Source organism: Meriones unguiculatus (assembly GCF_030254825.1).
Source record: "Meriones unguiculatus strain TT.TT164.6M chromosome 13 unlocalized genomic scaffold, Bangor_MerUng_6.1 Chr13_unordered_Scaffold_60, whole genome shotgun sequence".
Taxonomy (NCBI): Eukaryota; Metazoa; Chordata; class Mammalia; order Rodentia; family Muridae; genus Meriones; species Meriones unguiculatus.
Genome location: NW_026843665.1, coordinates 192,125 through 204,428, shown reverse-complemented (window position 1 = coordinate 204,428; position 12,304 = coordinate 192,125). Strand labels below are relative to the sequence as shown.

The window sequence follows — 12,304 nt, the reverse complement described above, 5'->3', positions numbered from 1 at the left end:
TATTGATCATGTACAACTGAGTACCTCACTTCACATTGCTACTGTCAACTCATTTCACAGCAAGAAAGCTTTGTCCCTCTTTCTTGCCCATTCCCTTTTGTGCTGTGACTTTCAAAGCTCCGATACTGGTCAGTTATCTCACTTCGTACACAGTTCCTCCTTCATTTGTAAGGCAACAATAAAAGCCAGAGAGGTTGGAAAAACTACAGTCCCTTATAGGTCCTAAAAGACCACTGAACCCCTTCTTATCTCCACTCTAAAGCTGCCCATCTACCCCAGCCTTTCCTACAGATGAGATTCTCCCTAAGAGAATTTGGCCTTTCTGCTCATAAAACCCTGGTACTAGGCAAGGAGGTTCCTGGTTTTAGCTGGGCTAAGCCCCTGACCTGCAGTCCTATTTGGTTGATGAACCACTAGCCACATGGTCCAGTTCCTTTTCCCCTTTCTCATGCACAGGAATGGCTTCTTCATATTCTCTTCTCTTTGGGAAACATCTAGATTCTCCACTGATATTTGCCCTACTCAAATGTCTCATACCAAGGAACACTAAGAGTGATCAGAGAGTAAAAGTGATTCCCTGTATTTCTTTTCTGAAAGTCCTGTCTCTTTCTCTCTTCTTGTTATCCCACTAAATAAAAATACTCTCTGGTTTCTTTTTATACTCTCAAAAGAAATGTGAAAATTAAACTGTAAACCTTAAGGTGACCACATGGTATGAACAATATTAATCATAATTAATTCTCTGTTTATTTTATCTCCTTTTAGATAAGGACAGGAACAGCTCTCATTTTAAATTGGTATGGATTTTTCTAAAAATTCCAAGTTATATTTTACAACATGCTCTACAATATTCTCCAACCCTGGTTCAACATAATTTTTATATGATGCTAAAATTTCAAGGTTATAAAAGTCTATTCAAATTAGCTAATTTAAAATGCATGTCTAACTGCCTGTGACTTTATTTATTCCTAAATTACTAAATAAATGCTATTATTCCTGCCATGAGCTGCCTGTGATCTGGATATACCACTAGGCTTTCTGGCTAATGCATTTAGTAAAGTAAATTCAAGGGTAATTTTAAAATTCCTTTATAATGTTCTACTATAGTGTTATTTATTCTAAATCTCACAACTCGAGAGCTAGTAAGTAAAAGTTTTGGCCAAAATACCTTTAAACTATATGATATAGTTCCAAGCATACTATAAATTAATATCTGTTAATTTTAGAGTCATTTATTTATTCATTTTAAAGGTAGGTCATTATGCTATATCTTCACTATAAAGGTTAAAATATTCTTGGTCTTATTTTCTATATAAAAAAACATTATTAATCTACAGTACAGCCTTAGACATTTTATAAGGTATAGACAATGTTTATGACTTTTAAGGTTCCAACTTAATAGGGACAAAGCCTAAAGCCCTAATATTCAATGGTTAACAAATGCAAGTTAAAGGTCAGTCATCTCATACATGATCAAGTCCTCTAACATGTCCAAAAATATATTTATATTCCTACAGATGCAAAAATGGTGTCACTGCTATCTTTTTTAATATTTTTATTATTACTTACATTTTATTAACTCTGTATTGCAGCTATATCCCGCTCCCCATTCTCCTCCCTTTCCCTCACTGCTATCTTAATTGAACAGCTAAGGATGGTCCTTGAGTCACCATACAGGAGCAGGTAATAAGAATAAGAGAAGTGTCTTCCTGACAGGCTCATCTATGGCTTAAACTTTGCTCCAGACCTTGGCTGCTGCTCTGAGACTGTTGGCATTCCCACACAGAAAACAAGAGGTCTTCAGTGCCCCATCCAGTGGGGGTATAGCCTAAAGTCAATTTCACCAGGGGACTGCTTGAAATGCAGCCAAAGGGGACACTGGTCCCATGGCTGCCTCAACAAGCCATGACTACCTGCTGGCAGACTGGTTTCTGGAAGACAAAATGCTCCCATGCAGGCTTGTCCTCTATGCCCAGCCACGGTGGTTTAACCAGTATAACAACCACAGATACTTCCAGCCTTTCTGCTCCTTGGCCTGGTTGAGAACAAGTGGCTCCTAGATTCAGCGACCCCCACCACCCTTGCTCAGCCCACAGTAACGCTGCAGGTCTGTTTTGGCCTCAAAGTAGGGTTCCGTGGTCATATTGTCAATTTCTGGGTTGGGAGACTTCAGAGGCCTCCTCTGTTCTCTTTATATGCAGCAGACCAGGCCTTAAGCCTCACTGGTAGAGTTGTAAGTTCTAGTTTGCTATCACATCCAAAAAACAGGCCACGGATGTAACCTTTTGCCATCCCTTTGGCTAAAGAACAATAAATGTTCACAGCAGTCTCATGGTAGGTAACTAGACACAAAGGCCTAAGGAGAAGAAGTTTAAGTTATAAAGGTTCTACAAAAATGTTTGAGGTTCTAAGAAAGGGTTTTAAGGTTGATAAATGCAAACTTAAAAATTGGTTAAACCTCTTTTCCATAAGGTATAATCATAGTAAAAGTTAAGAACAAATGAGCTTTTGTCCCATCTACTTCATGAAAGGCTTCTGCCTTTCCACAGTTCACCTTTGAAAATGTTGATCTTGTTAACACAAAGGTGTATGTCTACCACCTTTTCTACAATGTGTATTTCAATGCATGTTGCAATGGTGATACTGCCATCTCTAAAAGTTTATCTCCTTTATAAAACTTAAAAGTGATACTGTAAGCTGCAAAAAAGCCACCTGAATCCACCTCTCAGATCAATTAGGCTCCAGATAAATACTGCACCTATTGTCTATCTTAAAAGGTGAGATTCCTCCCTCTCCCTTTCCTGGTTTTGGAACTCTTCTTTCTTGGCTACCCAGTTGCTATATCCACACATCCAACACCAGTTGACTGATGCTTTCCTTTTCATGTTCCACATAAATATTTCCCCTTTTTCTGAGAGACTGATGGGTATCTTTCCATTTCCCTGGGAAAAGGAGGTATCCTGCCTTTTGGCCGACCCCCACACAGATGCCTTCCATTGGTTGAATCTTTTTCTTTTTACCAACAAGGTTCTTGGCTTTCCTTTCCTCTCCTGTGTAGGGTGTTTCCTCTGAAAATCTTAGTACTAGTTGAGCCGTGTCTCCCGACAGTATTCCCTGTGGCCACTGTGTTGTAAGCTGTGATTAATATTTACTATTGGTTTATCTTTTATTAAAGCTTGCTGTTAATCCTAAAGAGCTGTATGAACAAATCACCACACAGAGACCTGGTTTATTTATGTAAATTAGAACACAATGTTGGACAATACTTACACTCTCCGAAACCTCCAAACACTCATAGTTTCCTAACATTTAGATTTTACACATTATACTTGCTTTTTGTGAAATCTCAGGTCTGGTTCATTCTCTCCATGCTGTTCCAAGATCTCTCCTCCAGGTCTCTCTGATAGCTCTCCTCAAGCCTTACTCTCCCAGCTCTCTTCCCATCTTCCTGTCCTCTGACCCCTCCCTCTCTTCGTGCTTCCTTTCCCTGCTCAACATTGTGCCTAGTTACTTTATTTTGGATGTTTGCACAAAGTTGAGACAGGTGATGTTTAGAATAAGTATCACAATGCAATGTCTAGATTGAAAGCAGACAGTGGGGGAGAGAAATCAGCATTTGAATGAACAACGGTAAAGTGTATTACATTTCAAAAGAACATTATACCAACATTTCCCACTTTAAGTCTAATAAAAGGCTCCTTTTCTTTCAATACAATAATAATTTTGAAATTATGAAAACTGTTAGGTAAAATCTACATGTGCAATGTCCAGTGCATGTGTATTTAGCAACTTAGGAGAAAGTATCTGATCATCTTGTCTATCTTGACAAGTTTAAAATTCTATACCTAAATTAACTTTTATCCCTAATGGTATTACCTATAGGAAAGCATTTCTTAACTTCTAAACTACTTAAGCTTAATTGTGGCACTGTAACTCTTTGGTCTTCAACCCCATCAGAGACTTGAGAAGGAATAAAATTAGGTATTAGAGTACATAGCAAGTGCATGTCAGCAACTTTCAAAAATTAAAAATTGACAGATACAGTTTGCGGCCTGAACAGTCATCCATAACTTTCTGTAAGATTGGAGCATCATCTTCAGCTTTCTGGCTCAGAGTATTTGACAGATATATATGTGAAACAGGAACTATTTAGGACTTGCTTACCCTGTCTTGGCAGAGTTCAGCAGTCAACTTGTCCTGCATTACCTTGCCCATTTTTTGGCAGAATTTGTCTGTCGTGAAGCAAGGGTATTTTCTTTACCCGAGTGGCTTGTTTGCCACATTTAAAGCCATCTCCATATGGAGGTTCTTCGATGCTCATTAGATTCTTTCAGGTAGGTGGGGTGCTGCCAGGAGATGACCTGTCTCATTGTCAAAGAATCTTTAAAATAATAAAGACATTTTAAAATGCCATATTCTGTAGGTCTCTGAAGTTTTTGAAGGCTACCTATCTTTATAAAATCGATCTGTCTACAAAATCATATCTATCTGTTAAAGCTCAGATGTATGCTCATGTGATAAATTAGACTAGTGTCTGACATGACTATGAGTTAAATAACTAGCAATTAACTTGCATTCCCCAGTATCCTAACCAGTTTTTCATAGCAGTTTAAAAGTATTGGAAGTTACTTTGAATTTGTATCAATATACTAAAGCTTATACCAATGTATCAAAAATACTTATTTTTGTATCAGTATGCAAATTCCTATACCAGAGTTAAAATTAACCTTGCTTGAGAATAACAAATAAAACCCTAAGTTGAGTAGATTCAATAATCGTCCTTTTGTCTTACTCCTATATGATATTGCTGTATAATATTTTCTTTTTAACCCCCTTTCTCCTTATATAAGAAAGAAAGATAGAAAAAGGAAAAGACAGAAATCCCTGAGTATAACCTTGTTTCACTCTGAATATGACCACTAATAATGATAAACATCTCCCAATTACAATAAAATTTCATAGCCATAGCAAACAACCAAAAACATACCCAACCCCCTTTAAGGAAAGTTGGATGTTGTTCTCATGGATTTCTTCTAGCTGACATTTTGGACATGTAGAAATCCTGTAAGCAGCCCAAGTAAAATTGGGAAAAAATGGTTAATTAAGCAAACAATAACATTTGAGGTCCAGTCTTTGAATGTTGAGAAATTTCAGGCTTAATAAAAGTCCTCTTTGGAACAGTCTAAAATACTGGACCAATTAAGATTAGTAGCTTTCTTCAACTTTCTTTTGGGAGCAGGCTTTGATGAGATACAGCAGTTGAAGCAGTTGAGCCAGGAACAAGCAAAATGCTGGAACATGCAAGATGCTGGAACAGATGTGTCAATGTCTCAGCATGCTGAAGAATGATTCTGTTAGGTTTGATCTAGCATCTCTGGTGTCCAGTTCTTTTATTCTGCAAACATCTAATTTCTCACAAGCATTATAGAGTTCTAAAATTATAAATGTATGAGATGTGTAGGATGCAACTAAACTGTAAGCCAATTCTATCTATGCAAATTAAAAGATTAGCATAATATATTTTAAGGACATTTTAGTCAAGGATTTATTGGCCAAGTATTGTTGAAGTTCTGGGTAGAGACAATTTTTTTTTTAATCTCTCAGTTAGTTTTAGAGTTGTTCCCGTGTAAAGGGATCAGAGTAATATAAATTACCATTATTATTGAACATAGAGTCATTATCCTGTTGAAATCAAAAGAAGGTTGGATAAGTTAAAATAGCTTTTGGGTCTCTTGCGTGCCTGTTGTATTAGACCAAGCTGCTACCTATTTCCCTAGAAAAGCCTCTCATTAGAGACACAAGCTGGTTGTCTTGATCAATAGAAAATGCATGTTTTAAGTAAACTTTATATAAACTCCTTTCTAATTTTGAACATAAGCATACTGTAAGTATCTTGTACCTGTTTAGAGGATTATCCCTAGATTTTTATATATAGCTATGTAAAGCAGTTTTTATATTTAGCTATGTGTCCTATCCTTTTTTATATGGAATGGGTAGTTATGCCTTTATAGTCAAACTTTATATAACCTCCCTCTTACCTTTAGCATTTAAGCATACCCTAGGCTTCTTGTACCTGGGCTTTACATTGATCATGGCTATTTTTTGGCTTGCCCCTTTTTTATACAGAGTGGACAGTTAAGCCTTTAGAGCCACACTTTATATAAACTTTCTTAGCATTAAGCTTATAAACTCTCTTACCCTTAGCATTTAAGTATATACCAAGCATCTTGTACCTGGGTTTTGACATTGGTTTGTGCTATTCTTTGGCTTGCCCATTTTGATATGGGATGGACAGTTTTGTTTTTTCAACATATGAATATAATTTTTGAGTGTTTCTGACTAAACTAAGATGGCATGTATTTTGCCATGTTTAAGCCTCCTGTGTCTTTTTTACATAGGCATGGCCAGCATTTTCCCCTGTGAAAATGTTTCACATTTAAAAGGATAAGGCAGTTTCTAGAGCAGTGTGACATTATCTCTCTTTACATAAACCTAAAATATATGTGAATCCAACCTTTAGAGCAGTAAGGACATAACATCTATTATTTAGACAAAAAGAATTTATATAGCAACCTTAAAGAAAATTTTGTCATTTTGAATCTTAGAGTATCCCTGCAAGTGGCTAAACAGCTGGAGTTGCCATCTTGGCTTTTATTATGTAAATTAGCTTGATCCAGAACTCAGAGACTTGCTTTTTTTTTTTACTTTGTGTTGGGAGGAAAGACATGTGCCTTCACTAGCCTGTTAAAATACATATATATATATATGTATTTGAACATATCTATCTATCTATCTATCTATCTATCTATCTATCTATCTATATGTATAGATATATATGTTCCTTTGCTATCTTGTGCTCCTCGGCGGGTTTAAGAGTCTTTCTTAAAGAGACAGTAATTGACCTGGGAGTTTTTAGGTTTTAAGTTTGGGTTTCATCACTGGGAGCTTATTACCCCCACAAAGTTATGATAAAGTATGATTTAAAGAATTGGGATACTTAGATTAGTTGGGTGTCATTTCTTGTAAGTTGCTGTTAAAATTTACTATTAATTATCTTTTAGTAATGCTTGCTGTTAATCTTAAACAGCTGTGCAACCAAATCACTACACAGACACAGGGATCTCTTGAGTTAACCTAGAACAGAATGCTGGGCAATAGGTACTCCATCCTAAACCTCCAAGCCCACACAGTTTCCTAACATTTAGATTTCCAAATTTTTCTTGCTTTCAGTGATATCTTTGGTCCAGTCCATCTCTCCACAGTTCCAAGATCTCTCCCCCAGCTCTCTCCTCCCTTCGCTCTCCTCTCACCCTTTCTCCTCCCACTCATTTCCTGTCCTCTAGCTCCTCCCCTCTTTCCTGCCCAATGGCTCCTCCCATTCCTCAACATTGTGTCTAGATGCTTTATTTGGGCCTGTTTACACAAAGTTGAGACAGGATTCTTAGAGTAAGTATCACAATGCAATATCTGAATTGAAACCACAGAGTGGGGAGGGGAGAAGAGAAATCAGCATTTGAATGAACAAGGGTAAGGTGTATACATTTCAAAGGAACATTAAAAGAAAAGAGACCACACTACCACTCCATGTGACTGGGTCTGTGTCCAGCCCTAGGATGATGTATGTGTTAAGGGTATGTAAGTGACCCCAGTCTGTGTGTATATACCACTAAGATGAATGGGGAGGGTTGGTCTATGGGGGATGGGATTCAGCTTCAAATTTGGGAAGTCCTGAGTGTTCATTTCTTCAGGAAGCTGGGATCTAGAAGGGTCAAGATCAGCAACAGTGTATGATCCCCTCAGAAGACTGTAAGTGATGTGTTTGGTGGTGCCCTTGACCAGAAGTCAAGGTGCCAAGGAGCAGGTTGATCTGATGTCTGTGGATTCACTTGGTAATTTTCACACTGACGAGGCAAGGCACTAGTTTCTGGAGAAGGAAAGAGTACAAGGCTCTGTCTTGGTGTCCTTGGAGACAGTTGAAGGTACAGGGTAGACACAGAGGACAGGCGATTAAGTGAGGGGTTTAGGGGGAGAATTACAAGGGGTTTCTTGCCAGACTTTGTGTCTCTGTTACTGAGACTCGTTTGGGCTGGGCCATCCTGGATCCATGATCCAGGTGCTTCCACTGTTTGTGTGGTCTGGGTGACCAGTGAACTGTGGCTTCAGTGTTAGGAACTCATCCCCAGGAACCCCAATACTGCTTTCAGGGGACCAGGAGGGATCCAATATCTGGGTGCTGGAGAGGAAAGTCCCTGGACCTGGTGATCTCCATTCACTGGCATATCTGTCAAGTGCTGGGGGTCCAGGTTTCCTGACTGTCAGACCAGGGAAACAGCTGTAGGGGTACCAGATCTATTGACCCCCAAATGTCCCAAGAATCCTGAAGATGCCTGAAGGGGAGCAGGAGTTATCATATATGTGGCTGCAAGAATGGAGGTTCCCTAGGCCTGGGGGTCCACAGTCACTGGCATAAGCCTAAAGTTTAGGGCCCCCCTGGTTCATTACTCTTAGACCTGGGAGACAGCCATGGAGGGGCTTGGATGCAATTGACCATAACTGTCCCAGGAATACTAAAGCTCCCTTGAGGGGAGCATGGACCATCTGATGTCTGGTTGCTGGAGTGGAGGTTCCTGGACCTGGGGCTCCTCACTGGCTGGATGTGCAGAAAGTGCAGGCACTCCAATGTTTGTGCCTTTCAAACTAAGGAGATGGCCCTGGAGGCCTGGGTCCAAATTGCCTCAACCAAATGCTATGCCCCTCTAATACAGTGCAGTTTGGTCACCACCATCTTGGAATCCCCCCGCACAGACCACACTTAGAACAATTTCAGTAGAAATTGAAGACTGCAAGTCTAGCTCCAAAAGCAGGTGGAGATATACTGAGCAAAAGTACCTTTAAGTTCATCATGTATGATATAAACGGTACATTAACAAGATTCATCAAAGCCACAATTCTCTCACATACCAAGGGGAGAGATCACAAATACAGAAATCAGGGTAATGACACCTAACACCACTTCTTAGATGGACAGCTATGCAGAGGTAGTCTAACCTCGGAATAAGGCTGTCTTTGCCTTTAGGTAGATTGACTCAATAAAGGAAAAGGAGTTCATTGCAGCTACCCAAGTCTGCTTTCTTTCTCAGAACTGTGACATCAATATAGAAAATTCCCTTTCAAATTCCTTTTATTTCATGTGCATTGATGTATTGTGATAGTGATGGACCCTGGAGTTCTAGACAGCTGTAAGATGCCATGTGGTTGTTGGGATAAAACCCAGGTCATCTGGAAGACCAATCACTGCTTCAAACCACTGAGCACTCTGACCCTAAGAAAGCCACTTTGTTAAGCTTTAAATGTCTTTCAGATATACGGATGATTTGTGTTCATGTGTAGATGTACCCTACTTGAAATGGCCAAAGTGGGCACCAGATCCATGGAAACACACTTAGAGGATATTTGCTGGCTAGGAAGTGATATCTGAAATGGAACTTGTCTTCTGTAACAACACCCAGTTCTGATATCTTCCATGCTATCTCCAGCCACCATTTATTTAAAACTTTTCCTACAGATGTTAATTAAAATATATTACACCATTTCCCCTTCCTTCTCTTTTCTCCATGCCTTTCTGAATTCTCTCCTTCCAATGTCTTAAAAAAGAATGTGTGAATAAGTGTGGACCTGCAAATATATATATATATATATATTACTACATTAGTAGTAATATATATATATATATATATATATATATATATATATATATAACTAATTCTATATATATATATATTACTAATTCTATTCCTATTGGTTGTGAGGATAAGGTCTAAGGTTTCTGTGCTGAACCCTTTATGTAGGATATATAATTATGGAGTGTATCCCTGCTAATCCCACAACTTGGATGGAGTTCTAGTCTCCAATGTCCACAGGAGTCTAACCCTGAATTGAGGTAAGCTGTCTTGGACAGGAAACATTAGAAAGCACAGGGTGACAAATTCCTTAGATAACACATGGTGCTGGAATGGCCCTGATGTTCTGGAGCTGTGGGGAAGACTATGGACATTGGTCTTAGCCAATCAGTCCCCTTTGTTCTGTGGACCTCCCATTATACCATTGACCTGGGATATTTCCATCGATTACTTTGTCATCTTGAACTTTCTGCATTCTCTTTCTAAACACCATGACTACAGGACTGTGTTACCATGCCTGGCTTGGATGGTTTTAACCTCAGTGATTTGCTAGAATGTTGGGGCAAGTGTAATGTGTTGTTACTCTTAACTATATTGAGAATCTCCTTATGTCTGTGAGGCTACTTTTCACTATCTGTTGAATTAAGAACAAAACTCCAATCTACTTTGATGTGTCATAAAATCGCAATGAAAAAAACAAATAATCGCAAAGAAAAAAACAATAATTTTCTTTATGCTTAAAGGAGAGGATTTTAAGCCAAACAACTGCATCTGAACAATGCTTTTTTCCATTACTGGACTTAGGAACAGAGTCTGTGTGCTGACTACCATGACCATTTGAAGCCAACAATTTACTCTCAATAAGCCCACAGAAAAAACTGAATTATTGAGGTAGACCATGCCCAACTATCCTGCAGGTACTAGGGAGGCAAGGTAAGCAGATCTATTATGTACACTAAGTTCAAGGTCAGCCTAGAATTTATAGTGAGACTATTATTTCAAATAAATAAGAGAGAAAACAATGTTTGAAAATGAAAATACATTTAATTAAGCTATTTGTTTATTACAGTTTATTTTCTTTGTATCAGGGCTGTATCCACTTACAATTCTGACCATTTCCAGCCAGCCTCCCAATCTCCCCCATGCACCTTCCCTAGTCCTCATATAGGGGGCTAGGGAAAAATCAAAAACAATGGTTAAAACACAAATTATTAATAAAAACTGGAAACATATTCACATATTTATTCAGTGTGACAAATTTTGACCAGTGATGATTATATAATGTTATGCTGTTTCTTTCTTCCCACAGGTAATATTTGCTAATTGAAGACATGGTAAATATTTACTTGCAAGCTTATGCAAACAGTTCTCAGAGGGTTCCCAGTTCCCAAGGAATAAGGCCATGGAAGTTACCATGGAGGAATCCTAAATGTGGGCAAAGAGAAGGGTGGAGAGAGAGAGAGAGAGAGAGAGAGAGAGAGAGAGAGAGAGAGAGAGAGAGAGAGAGAGAACAAACAGAAAACAGAGAAAGAGAAGAAAAGCATATAGAAGAAAATAAAATATCTGGGTACCTCTGGGAGAGGGCAGACCGATTCTACTGGACTGAAAATTTAAGGGTGGAGGTGGGGAACAACAATCTTACCCTTTAGAAGGTAGGGACTGAAGGATCCTGGGAGAACCTGGAAGCCAGAAAACCTTCTGTCAAAAAGGCACCTCAGCAGCTTGTCTTATGTGTGAAGTACAACATATGGTTAAACGTTCATCCTTTAGATTTAATAGATTTAGACAGCAGAGATACACAACTAAGTAATCTCTCCAAGCCATACATTAAAATCTTCCTGCCTATAAGTTGATCCCTCATTCTCAGCTTATTTCTCTCCTGCAAGGTATTCAAAGAATGACATAATGCTATTGAGCAGAAAATATCTCATCTAGGGGAATAGGTCTTTTCATCAATGACAGTCCAGACCAGATTAGAAATTCAAAGAGTCCATTGATTTATTAAATGTTCACCTAAGGGAGATATAGGAATGTTCATTCAGAATATCCCTATTCCTGCCATGCAGAGAGGTTGCAGTGATGACAGATGGGGGAAAGAGATTTAAAATCAATTTGAGACCACCAACTGGCAGCCTATATGGTATTCTGACTGACATACATATACATGTATCTGAGAAGACAAGGAAAGAGTGAAAGAACTGGAAAGTTGACCCACCATAGCTGAGTAGATACAGAGACTACAGTAGGAGGCAGCTTGTGCTCAGGTACAGACCTAGAATTAATGGCTCTCTGGGAATTTTATCCTTTCTTTAACATCCAAATCTACTTCCCTTTCTTTAACACCCAAATCTCCTTCTCCATGTCTCTTAGGTCTCTGTAAATGCCTGATTTCTCTAGCCTTCTATGGACATCTGTTTGAATCTCAGGCTCCCCTGACAACAACCTTCACAGCACCTGCAGTCTTCAGCACTCAGGGCTCCTAAGAGAATGTTTGTGTGCATCAGGGAAGCAGAATACAATCCACTTCAGAAAAGTTGGTCTTCATGCCTTCAAATTCTTCTTCACTTTTTACACTAGGTATCATCTCAAGCAGGTGTCCTTGTGGGCTCTCATTGCTGCCTATT

General features: G+C 38.8%; 1 long non-coding RNA gene across 1 annotated transcript; it reads right to left on the bottom strand.

Moving 5' to 3' along the window:
- Positions 1–10,704: 10,704 nt before the first annotated feature.
- Positions 10,705–11,362, bottom strand: LOC132651384 (uncharacterized). Its single transcript, XR_009589079.1, has 2 exons — positions 11,323–11,362; positions 10,705–11,105 (listed from the first exon to the last, which is right to left on the bottom strand). It is a non-coding gene; the product is annotated as an uncharacterized LOC132651384 (long non-coding RNA).
- Between the last annotated feature and the right edge of the window lie 942 nt (positions 11,363–12,304).